The sequence below is a fragment of the Schistocerca cancellata genome, chromosome 6 (assembly GCF_023864275.1).
Source record: "Schistocerca cancellata isolate TAMUIC-IGC-003103 chromosome 6, iqSchCanc2.1, whole genome shotgun sequence".
Lineage (NCBI taxonomy): Eukaryota > Metazoa > Arthropoda > Insecta > Orthoptera > Acrididae > Schistocerca > Schistocerca cancellata.
In genome coordinates, this window is record NC_064631.1 from 39,357,541 (window position 1) to 39,370,490 (window position 12,950).

The 12,950-nt window shown below is 44.1% G+C and overlaps 1 protein-coding gene across 1 annotated transcript in view; it reads right to left on the reverse strand.

The window, feature by feature from the left end:
• Positions 1 to 12,950, reverse strand: part of LOC126191197 (hillarin) — a 618,826-nt gene that overhangs the window by 120,519 nt on the left and 485,357 nt on the right. The gene's annotated exons all lie outside the window — the stretch shown is intronic.

Sequence of the window (12,950 nt, forward strand, 5' to 3'; positions counted from 1 at the left end):
ACTCACAAGGACAAGGTGGAGTTGACTAGAAATACCAGAAGAGCTCGGGAGACAATATTTAGGATGAGAAAGAAAGTGGGAACAGAACGGGTTGTTGAACCGAGAAGGAACAGATCTGAGATTGTGATTAAGGAAAGGACAACTGGAAGAATAAGGACACACCAACTAAAACAGTACCGGTAAGAGCCACAGAATGGGATAAGAACACACAGAGGAACATCAATGGAGCAGACCAGGAAAGAGAACATTGAAGGTCTCAGAAGAAGAGTGAGGGAGAAGAAGGAAGAGGGTGAAGAAGTTATGAGAGAAGAGCAAACCCATTCTATGAACGAATCGGCAGTCCTACAGTGGTCATAACAAAGGGAAAGTAGGAGTAAGAAGAAAAATAATGGAATGGGCATGGAATAGTCCAGAAAACTGAATGAATTAATTCACGATTGTCAGGCAAACATTAATCATGGCAGATCAACTGAAATTCAACTTTCTACCTGTGGTGTCACCGCCAGACACCACACTTGCTAGGTGGTAGCCTTTAAATCGGCCGCGGTCCGTTAGTATACGTCGGACCCGCGTGTCGCCACTATCAGTGATTGCAGAGAGCTCCGCCACACGGCAGGTCTAGAGAGACTTCCTAGCACTCGCCCCAGTTGTACATCCGACTTTGCTAGCGATGGTTCACTGACAATATACGCTCTCATTTGCCGAGACGATAGTTAGCATAGCCTTCAGCTACGTCATTTGCTACGACCTAGCAAGGCGTCATTACCAGTTACTATTGATGCTGTAAAACATGTACCGTTAAGAGCGATGTTCACCAATTATGGATTAAAGTTAAGTATTCCAGCAGATACGTACTTTATTTGCTAGTGTCAATTACTTGACCTGTTCCAGACCTCACGCAAGCCTGCGTGAGCTTAAACGCGTGCCTTTCGGCTTCCTCCTAGTGGATTGGCTGTCTTGCCAGTCCACAACACTACCCATTTACAGCATTATTACGGTGACCTAACAAGGTCGGAAGGTATCTATTCAATACACCTTGTTTGAAAAGGTACAGTAAATAGAGACATTAACTTGAGGAGAACGCAATTAAATGTCGGAATTCTAAAAAATTATGTGTATTCGAGAGCATGTGGAAGTGTGCTATATTAGTTGCACCGGTAGTAAATTTTCCTTTGCAGTCATGTTGGTTAGAATGTATCTTCATAAAGAGCTTGTTTGATCTATGTGATACAACGGCAACAAAACCATATTCAAAGCTAGACCCTACTGTTGCAGTGACATATGTTCACTTCATTTCAGCTTATTTCAATCTATTCTCATCACTAAAAAAATTGTATGTTGCGCTTGCATACAACATACTGTCTGACCTACTACTTCGCTCCTTGTAAAATTGTCACAACAGTGATGTAATTTTGAATGCTAACACTTCTGCAAAATAAGTTATTTGTTTCACCAAATACTCTGAGGTATCCCGGAATCTGTTGTCGAAGAGTTGCTTGAATGGCTTGCTGACAACGCAAGCGATTCCTGAAGAGAAGGAACAGCGGATCAAATAAGAATGCACAAAGCGAACACTTCCCACGACTCAACGATGACGCAGCCGCAACTCAACCGCTAAGATCGTTATATGCGTCCCTTAGAGACAATGGAGCCACTGTGTATTCGTTCTATTGTTTCTAAAAGATAATTTCGTCTCCTTGAGTGTTCATCCTAAAGGAAGTTAATTAGCTGCTGTATGTGTGAAAGGTATTATATTTTCCCCGCCGTCAGAACCAGTCGCTGAAAACGTCCTGTCAATCCATGTAAACCTTTTGTAGTAGCGGCTAACATGTATTCCGAATCTGTTTCCTCATAACATTTATGTAACAGTTCCGCGAACAGCTTGACGCCGCTGCCACTGTGAGCAGTACAAAAGAAAAGGAAGGCAAATGTCATATGTCAGGCTCAAAATATGGCGACGAGTAACGTAAGCAACTATATTAAATCAACTCTAATCGTATTCGATATTTTCAAACTTCCCATCTCGAAATGAATGCGTCCGAAAGTTACGTCAGTTCGAATGCGAAGGAAGCAATGATTTGTTGCATTCAAGTGATCTTTACAAATCCATGTTCCCTGTGTTAAAATGCTCTCTCAGCGAATATGACACGATTTATGATAACTGCCTATAACGACAGCCATGACAGCGAAACACAACGTGGTAGCCTACACTACTGCCGGCCGGAGTGGCCGTGCGGTTCTAGGCGCTACAGTCTGGAGCCGCGAGGGATACTGAATAATTTTCGGGATTGAGCACGGCATTATTCTATTGTTTGTGTTTCCTAACTACGTCGCTTTGACCAAGTAGGCTTTAGGACATAATGTGGAAATCTAGAACGAAGGAAGGCAGTAGGACAAAGTAGATTTACAACTACTTTTCCTTTCAAAGTAGTGAGATCTTTCTAATCACCTCGTTACGACATCTGCCTTTGGGTCTCATCCTGTCTATCGTTCCGTAATGTTCGTGTTGCCATTGCGTGCAATCTGTCGCAGCTATGGTCTTCCTGCACTCTTCTACCTATCTTAACAAAGGACTACAACGGTGCAAGAACATTGTTGCAGCTATCTATTAACGACTTACAGAGGCAGCAAAAGTTTTATTTTCAACATTTCGTATAATTATTTAGAGAAATTAAAAATTTAAAATACTGTTATAATCTACTCATTACGACATGTAATCTTGCGTTACAGGTCTCAGTTAATAACTGAAGTATTACAATTAGAAACTGTATATTTATTGAGGCAGTTAAGGCAGCCTAAGTGCTCGGCGCGCAAATAACGCAGAATATATTCTTCGAACATTTGAGAACGAGATCACTTAGCGACTTCCAGCAAACCACATGTAATTTGAAACTTAATTTATTACTTCTTTACTATAACTCTACTCGCAACACAATTTACAGACCGTATCCACGCGTATCGCTGAATACACTTACAAAATTATAGCGTTGTACGACGCATAGTTCAGGAGATAAACACTGAGATGTGTGTTCAGCCAAAGCGCTTTTACATGCTTAACGTTACATATTTAACACATTAACTCATTTCTAAAGCAATCAGACGTTTCGAGCTGTTTTATACACGAGCGTTCGACTCATTAAAGAATCGAGGGTGGGGAGTTACTGCTTAAAATCTCGAATAAAGAAGAAAAAAAGGAAATATTAAGGGTAACATTTCGTCTACATCGAGGTGGTAACAGACGGAGAACAAATTTAGATTAGAGTAGGCTGCGGAAGGAAATCAGTTTTCTTCTTTTCAAAGGAATCATTCCGGCATTTGGATTAGTCTTTTTAAGGAAACCACGCAAAGTGTAAAACTGAATGTGGACGGATGGAAATTTGAATTCCGGTCCCATCGTACGCGAGTGCAGTGTCTTAACCACTGCCCTGGAATGTTCCAGCAGATGTTCTCATAAAAACTGACGCTTCTTCCCGCCGGCTGACACCTTCTTCTGGACGGCTGTCTAACACCGTTATGTAAAACACCGCCTGGCTTCCTTCTGACACCACTCAGATGAGTGACGAAATCGTCCCGCAATATGAGCCGAATAACAACGCCGTCTTGACGCAACGTTTCCATGTTTTTCTTACCCGTCACACAAGGGAAAGCCTATAATATTACATTTCATTTATTGAGTCGAATTGTATAAGTCATATAACCATTTAGCCCTTCAAAGCAATTATAGCAAAAATAAAAGTGTGTTACTTTACGTGCTCCTCCCTCAGTCCGGATATACTCTATAAGGGAAAAAAAGAAAAAAACCCACCGGGAAGGAATATGCGAATAGGACGTAAATGATAGATGTGATGTACATGTAGAGACAAACAAATGATTACAATTTCAGAAATTCGATATTTTATTCAAGAGAAAGAGCTTCACAAATTGAGCAAGTCAATAACGCGTTCACCTACCTCTGGCCCTTATGCAAGCAGTTATTCGGCTTGGCACTGATAGAGTTGTTGGATCTCCTCCACTGTTAGAGTGCCAAATTTTGTCCAACTGGCGCATTAGATCGTAAAAATCTCGAGCTGGTTGCAGGGCCCTCCCCATAATGTCCCAATTTTATTGGCATCGATTTGTTGTAGAACCATGGAACATATTTTGTGTTCTGATATAATGACGTTTCTAGACTCTGAGAAGCGCATCTGCAGAAATCAGCACGGTTTTAGGAAACAGCGGTCATGGGAGACACAGGTGACGCTCTTTGTGCGTGATATACAACAGGCTCGAGATACCGGCTCCCAGGTTGATGCCATATTTCTCGACTTTCGAAAGGCGTTCGACTCAGTTCCGCCCTGTCGCTTGCTCCAAAAAGTGTGTGCTTGCGGCCTATCCGATGACATAAGCGGTTGGACAGAAAGTTTTGTAACAGACAGGGAGCAGTATGTCGTCCTGAACCAGGTGCCTTCAACAGAAACTAGCGTAACTTCAGGTGTGCCCTATGGCAGCGTAATAGGTCCTCTGCTTTTTACGATTTACATAAACAATCTGGTTGATGGTACTGACAGCGGCATTAGACTGTTTGCTGATGATGCTATAGTCTACAGGAAAGTAGTATCACACGAAAGTTGTGAACAAATGAATGAGGATTTGCAGAAAATAAATGTGTGGTGTAATGACTGGCGGTTATCTCTGAATATTAGTAAGTGTAACCAATTGCGTATAACAAGGCGACAATCCCCATTAATGTGCGAGTACAAAGTAAATGCCCAGTCTTTGGAAGCGGTAACGTCCGTCAAGTATCTGGGTGTGATTATTCGAAATGATCTCAAATGGAATGATCAGATTAGACAAGTAACGGGTAAGGCAAACTCTAGATTGTAGTTTATTGTTACTCGTAGAATCCTGAAGCGAGGCACTCCTTCAACAAAGCAAATTGCTTACAATACGTTAGTGCGTCAAGTCTTAGAGTATTGTTCGTCTGTATGGGACCCTTACCAGTTGAGTCTCATTCAAGAGATTGAAAATGTCGAAAGAAGAGCGGCAAGATTCGCCACTGGTACATTTAGCCATCGTGAGAGGGTTCCAAATCTCATAGAAAGTTTGGAGTGGGATACACTTGCAGATAGACGACGCACCAAACGGAAGGAGTTGCTCACTAAATTCCGAAATCCGATCTTCGCCGAGGATGTAGAGCATAGAGCATATATTATTACCACCAACTTTCAGATCGCCCAGTGATCACCATTCAAACATAAGAACTGGTACTGAGGCGTTCAGACAGTCGTTTTTCCCTCGCGCTATCCGCGAGTGGACTTGAGCGAATTGAGCCGTCCGGCACACACTGCTTGGTGGCTAGCGGTGTATATATGTAGACGTTCTCAATTGGGGAGAGATACGGCGACCTTGATGGTTAAGGTGGGGTTTGGCAAGCACGAAGACAAACAGTACAAACTCTCGCCATGTGCGAGCAGGCATTATCTTGCTGAAATATAAGGTGAGGATGGCTCGTCATGAATGGCAAAAAAACGGGCCGTTGGATATCGCCGACGTACCGCTCTGCTGTAAGGGTGCCACGGATGACAGTGAAAGGGGTCCAGCTATGAAATGAAACGACACCCCGGACCATAACTACTGGTTGTCGGGCCGTATGGCGGGGCGGCAGTCATGCGATATCTCACCGCTGACAGGGGCGTTTCCGGACAAGTCTTCGCAGGCGATCGGGGCTTAATTCGAAGCGGGACTCATCGCTGAAGACAATTCTACTCCAGTCGATGAGATTTCAGGCCGAATGCGGCCGACACCACTGCATATTGGCTTGTTGGTGTACAGAGGTCAACTGTAGTCGGCTGTGAGCTCAGCCCACTTTTCTTGCGGCCACTGAAGCACGAGCTTCACGTCACATCGATAATAATGATGAATCAGGGGCTTCGAGTGCGGGCCTGACTGCTCGGTCCTGTCGTTCTGCCGGACCTCTAGGCCGACCGCTTCCTCCTTGACGCTGTGCTCGGCCATGGTTCATCCATTCGTGCCAACATCGTCGCACTGTGGCGTCGCTCTTATTCAAATGACGAGCGATTCGCCGATTACTCCAACCGACTTAGCCCAACTACACATCCTCTCCCAAACGCTGGCATCTGCGTATATTGTTCACGCGTCTGTCTGCGAGGTGCAGTTACTGCCCAGCCGAGTACACGGAATAAAATTCGCAAATGTTTTATGCCCTGGCATCGACGTGTCCCCTACTTACTATCTTTGGCCGCTGTGCAGTGAAACTGCACTGCAGCGTCAGACATTCATCCATCGGCCGCCAGAAGTTTACACTTTTACGTTCTCCGTCGATACCTACATGAATAGCGATTTGTGACAAATTTGCATAACTCCCTCGTTGTGAATTTCTTTTTTTTTCATTTTTTATTTCATATTTCATACTTCATCTGTTAAGGCAGGGATATATGGCTCTCCATGTTGGAGTTTATTCTCCCGTCAACGACGAGGTTATTATAGACGGAGTATATAGCGGAAGAACAAGGAAGGAAATTGCCAGTGTAGAAACCATACTGGCATTCGCCTTAACGATTTAGGAAAATCACGGTAAACATAGATTTGGATGTCCGGACAGGGATTTCGGTGCTTACGTGATTCCATGAAATCCCGTAGTGTTAAAGCAGCAAGGTTTACGCCGTGGCCTATTTCGAACCCTTGTGGGGTCTAGTTCTAGAGAAAGACGCGTCGCGCTTTTATATGTAGTAACACATCTAGTGATTGGAGACAGTTTGTTATTTTTACGTACTTCATGTTAAAAAGTATGTATTTCCACTTTTTATTACATCTTTGGTTTAGAGGTGCGAAGACAGGTTAAAAATCCTTCTCCCTCGTTAAAACTTATGTAATGCTTACTTACAAACAAGCACTGGAATACGCTAATAAAAGATCATAAATCACTGCAGTAACAATACGCTAACGTGGAAATTTAGAGTTATTTGTGCGAGCGTCAATCTTCAAATGCAAGCGTACAAAGCGGGATAACCTGTTTCCTCGACACAATTGCTAGACCACGACTGGTACGTCCACATAATGAGTTTCATTTTTTACTAGGAAAATTACAGCCTCGGCGTGAAGCGTTGGCGCAATTGAGTGTTAAACTGAACTAAAAGAACGAGCAAGAAAAGTGATGTTTCACAATAAAATGTTCAAATGTGTGTGAAATCTTATGGGACTTAACTGCTAAGGTCATCAGTTCCTAAGCTTACACACTACTGAACCTAAATTATCCTAAGGACAAACACACACACCCATGCGCGAGGGAGGACTCGAACCTCCGCCGGGACCAGCCGCACAGTCCATGTTTCATAATCAGCGAATACCGTAAGCTAATTTCGTACCAGCTGTATGAGCCTTTCAATGACAATATTCTTGTTTACGAGGATAATATTCTACAATGTGCCCTTGTCAGTAGACGATTATCATCTCTGACGACTTCACACTACGTAGACTATCTGATCGCAACTATCGGGACACCCAACGTAATGTGGAAATGACCACTAGATGTCATGAGAGGCGGGGTTGCCAGTATAAAAGGAGGAGGGTAGTGTTGCGTTGTCAGTATGTAAGTATGCTGTTTAGGTTTTCATGTTAGTAACGCCACGTAGTGCTCTGTATGAAAATGGCTGACTGCGCTGTGTGCAGTCTGTGGCTGGTTGGACTCATTGTTGGAATATTCGCTTGTGTAGTATCGGGCAGTTGGATGTGACCAGCACGTAGCGTTGGACAGTTGGAGGTGAGCCGCCAGCAGTGGTGGATGTGGGGAGAGAGATGCCAGAGTTCTGAGAGGTTACTATGAGCGGACGATCTGGACGTGCGTCCGTCAGAAAAAGGAAATTTGTAAGACTGGACGTCATGAACTGATATATTATGACTTTTGAACACTATTAAGATAAATACATTGTTTGTTCTCTATAAAAATCTTTCATTTGCTAACTATGCCTAACAGTAGTTAGTGCCTTCTGTAGTTAGAATCTTTTATTTAGCCGGCAGTATTGGCGCTCGCTGTATTGCAGTAGTTCGAGTGACGAAGATTTTTGTGAAGTAAGTGATTCATGAAAGGTGTAGGTTATTGCTAGTCAGGGGCATTCTTTTGTAGGGATTATTTAAAGTCGGATTGTGTTGCGTTAAAAATGTTGTGTGTTAGTTTAGTGATGATCAGAATGAGTAAAAAGAGAGAACTGTCTGAGTACGTTCAATTTTGCTCAGCTGTTTCAGTATCAAGTAACGTAGAAGTTTACCAGTACAGTCATTCTTTGCATTCAAACAAGTAACGTAGAAGTTTTCCAGTACAGTCATTCTTTGCATTCAAAGGGGAAGTTTCAAGTAGAGAAGCAGTATAACAGCAGAACTAGTCCTTCAGGAGAGTTCAGTGACTTCACACATGGACGAGTCATTGGTTGTACCGAATAACACATCCATCAGGGACATCTTAACCCAGCTAAAGCTGCTCAAGGCGACTGCTGGTGATGCGTGGAAACGAGAAGGAACAACCGCAGATACTCTATGACCGGGCAGACCTCATGTTCTGATGATCTGACGAACGAGGACAGTGGAGCACTGATAAGGGTGCTTGTAAAAAATTGCATGAGATCAGCGGAAGGAATCAATCGTGAGTTCCAAAGTGCTATAAGCGGCCCAGGTAGCACAGTGACGGGTGTGTAGGGAGTTAAAAACAATGGGGTGCAGTGGTGGAGCAGCTCCTCATAAGCCAAACATTACTGTATTCTGTACTAAGTGACGCTCGACGTGAGCCGGCCGGAGTGGCCGAGCGGTTCTAGGCGCTACAGTCTGGAACCACGAGACCGCTACGGTCGCAGGTTAGAATCCTGCCTCGGGCATGGAAGTGCGTGATGTTAAGTTTAAGTAGTTCAAGTTCTAGGGGACTGATGACCTGAGAAGTTAAGTCCCATAGTGCTCAGAGCCATTTTGACGCTCAACGTGGTGCAAGGAACGACGGCACTGGACAGTGGGTGACTGGAAAGGAGTGGACGAAGAATCACGTGATACTCTGTATCACGTGGAAAGGTTTGCGCTTAGCCAGTGCTAAAGACAGTTACCTACCATCATATGTAGCGCCAGCAGTGAAGTACGTAGGAGGAAGTGTTAGGTTATGTGGATGTTTTCCGTGGTTAGGGTGTGGTCCCCCTATTGCGCTTAAAAAAACGGGGGAGGATATGAACACACAGTGCAGCATTGTGTAGTTCGTAGAGGAACGGTTCGGAGACAATGATTGATGGTATCAGTATGAAAATGCACCAGGCTATAAAAAATCATATGTGAGGCAACGGTTTTTGAACTATAACATTCCTGGATTGGACTAGTCAGGTTCGAGTCCCGACCTGAACCAATCTTCATGCCTCTGGGATGAGTTAGGACGTCAACTTCGCTTCAGATCCCAGCATCCAACATCACTACCTTCTCTGATTTCGACTCTTGAGAAAGAATGTGCTGCCAACCTCAACAGACTTTAAGACATCGCATTTTAAGTGCCCCAGCAGATTTGAAACCCAGATTAGGTTGGTTGGTTGGTTGATTTGGGGGAGGGAGCCAAACAGCGAGGTCATCGGTCCCATCGGAGTAGGGAAAAATGGGGAAGGAAATCAGCCGCGCCCTTTCGAAGGGACCATCCCGGCATTTTCCTGAAGCGATTTAGGGAAATCGGGGAAAACGTAAATCATGATGGACAGATGCGGGATTGAACCATCATCCTCCCGAATGCGAGTCCACTGTGCCACCTCGCTTGATGCCTCGAGTAGGCAGAACTAATAGTAATGTCCACTAACAGGTGTCGGTAGAGTTGCGAAACTACCGTAGACTATCATAAGTAGCTTTGGTCAGCTAATGTCGTACCCACGTTAACTATATGTTAGGTGTGTTGCATACCTATCCTAAGTTACCATATAACGATCGCTTTCCTCACGTATGCGGTCAGTGACTTATTAGATTCCATTGAAAACCGGAAGCAGTGAACTGTCTAGAAACCGATTGAGGATGAATAAAGTGCCTGGCAACCTACGGAGCATTTTTGTTCTACACAGTTATCCGCCTGTTACTTCAAAGTAAACATATTTGCAGCAAAATTAAAATTATGAACGTTTAACTCAGATTTCATTTGTTAGTAGCTGATTTGAAACGTTAAAGGGGCGGGTGTTGTAAAAACAAAGAAACAATACAAATTTTTTTACATACGGCCAGACAACGCAATTTCATCAAAAAAAAGTTGAAAAAAAAAACACGAAACAAAATTATATGAAACATCGCTTCACTTCGTCGACCTTACATTGACCAGCCAGAACATTATGTCCGCAGCTCGTGGTCGTGCGGTAGCGTTCTCGCTTCCCGCGCCCGGGTTCCCGGGTTCGATTCCCGGCGGGGTCAGGGATTTTCTCTGCCTCGTGATGACTGGGTGTTGTGTGATGTCCTTAGGTTACTTAGGTTTAAGTACTTCTAAGTTCTAGGGGACTTATGACCACAGCAGTTGAGTCCCATAGTGCTCAGAGCCATTTGAACCATTTTTTTTTTGAACAGCCATACAATAATTTTTAACTGAACACACCGCCATTTGACTGTATTGTTGCTTATTTAATTAAGACCCAATTTTCGGCCTTTTATGACATTTTCAAGTAATTGAGTTTATGTCATTAACACATGTCAATGTAAAATCATCATCTTGTAAAAATTTGAACGAACCAGAACATTATGACCACCTAACTACTCCCGACATAAACCCATCCAGGCGATAGCAGCGTCACATGGCGAGGAATGACTGCTAGTCAGACACACGCACGGTGCTTGTAGTATCAGTAAGCGTGCTGTCCATGTGTAGAATGGGGAAGGCTCGCGATCTATCTGAGTTTGACTGAGGACGGACTGTGCTGGGCTGGAAGTTCAGCACAGCATTTGAGAAACTGCACGACTTGTCGGGTGTTCGAGGAGTGCTGTGGTGAGTGTCTTCAACACGTGGCGAAACCATGGTGAAACCACGTCCCAGACATTGCGAGGTTGGGTGGACACCCCTCATTACACATGCCGAAAGTCGTAGGCTCGGCAGACTGGTAAAGCAGAACAGGCAGCGAAGAGTGGTGAAGCTGACGTCAGACTTTAATGCTGGGCAGAGTACAAGTGTGTCTGAACACACGGTGCACCGAACACTCCTAACGATGGGCCTCCGCAGTCGACGGCCAATGCATGTGCTAATGTTAAAACTAGAGATGGGGGATCCGCTCTTGAACTAATTCATAGAGTTGAATCTTTCAAAGGAGCGAACAATCAGTGATTCATAAAAAAAGAACGGTAGCTCCAAACGTTTCCCACGGCAGAGAGAGAGAGAGAGAGAGAGAGAGAGAGAGACGGAGCATATCACCAGCGCCTCTGCTGGTCAGAGCACAGTGCACGCCACACAACACAGCCAGCGCCGGCCTCTGCCCTGCTTCTACCTTGGCTGCCTGCATTGTGCCGTCTCTGTGCGTCGTCTGCCGTGTGCAGTGTCTGGCGCAGCTTAACTTCACATCGCACTCTGTCGGCGATCATTTCAGTCGCACGTCCTGCCCTCTGGGCAGTTGATGCGAGCAACACGACAGAGAGCCACCTAGCGGATAACATAGGAACTACTTGCAAAAACCTGCTCGCAAGGGAACGGACGATTAGTCTCGGAGCGGGTGAGTTCACCGCTCCCCCCAACCTCGGAACTCGCCCGCTCAACGCTCACCCCACCGTTCTCGACTCTAGCCAGAGCGTTGAGCAAAGCAACTCAGGTGTCACTCTGGTCTCTGCGGTCTTAGCTCATGCAGTAATACAGCTCACAGCTCGACCTGCTCGACTCAGTGCTTCTGCATCGGAGTTCGTCTCTACTGGATATTGTTATTCGTAGTAATACCGCTATGTATATTACATTATTTTGTTATGTATACATCATTTGTTTTTATTTTATTTTTATTTGTTTAAACTGATCAGATTAGGTTCCTGACGACTCCTCTTACTATAGGATTTTTATTATGGACACTCGAATTTACGATTTAATTACGAGCGAACTGATAAACGTATCGCAAAATGTGATACACCAATATTTTCCTTGTTTTATTCTGCGTAAGGCTATACGCAGCACTTTCGTTTTACAGTCAAATTTATATTTTTTTTCTTATTCTGGTACGGATTTTGCGATTTTAGGCGTCTTCGGAAGGAAACGTTCACTTTAAAAATATATGGCTTGCGATGTATTTGTATGAGGTTAATGAAATTTTAATACATTATAACCAAATATATTGTTAATGTAAATCTCAAGTTACATCATTTTCTGATCACCCAGAAAACCACGATAGTGCAAAATAAATCAATAATCAAAAACTTTGTCATATCGTGGAAATTTCAATAAACAATACAAAATTCTTACTAATTATCTGTGTTACTTCAAAATAGGATCAAATAAGATCAAAATACAGGTATAGTACTGGAATAAACCAAGTTTAAAGGGCAATGTGCCTTCCATTTATTTTCTATTGTAAATGACTGGTGAGTCACGAAAAAGAGCTAATTCATTTCAGGGAGTGAACAGTTCTGATCCAATCTCTGAAAAGAACAGTTTTGCCCATCTCTAGTTAAAACCACTACATCGGCAACCACGACTGAAATGGGCACGTGACCATCGGCACCGGACGTTGGCGCAGTGGCAGAACGTTGCATGGTCTGATGAATCCCGGTACCTTCTTCGTGATGCCGATTGGAGGTCGCGAATCCGTCGTCTTCGAGGGGAACAGACCCTTGATACATGCACTGCGGGACGGAGACGAGCTGGCGGCAGCTTCACTACGCCCTGGGCAACATTCATGTGGGCGCCCATGGGTGCAGTGATGCTCGTGCAAGGCATCATGACGGCCAAGGAATATCTTACACTGTTTGCAGTCCTCGTACACACCTTCACGAGGGTT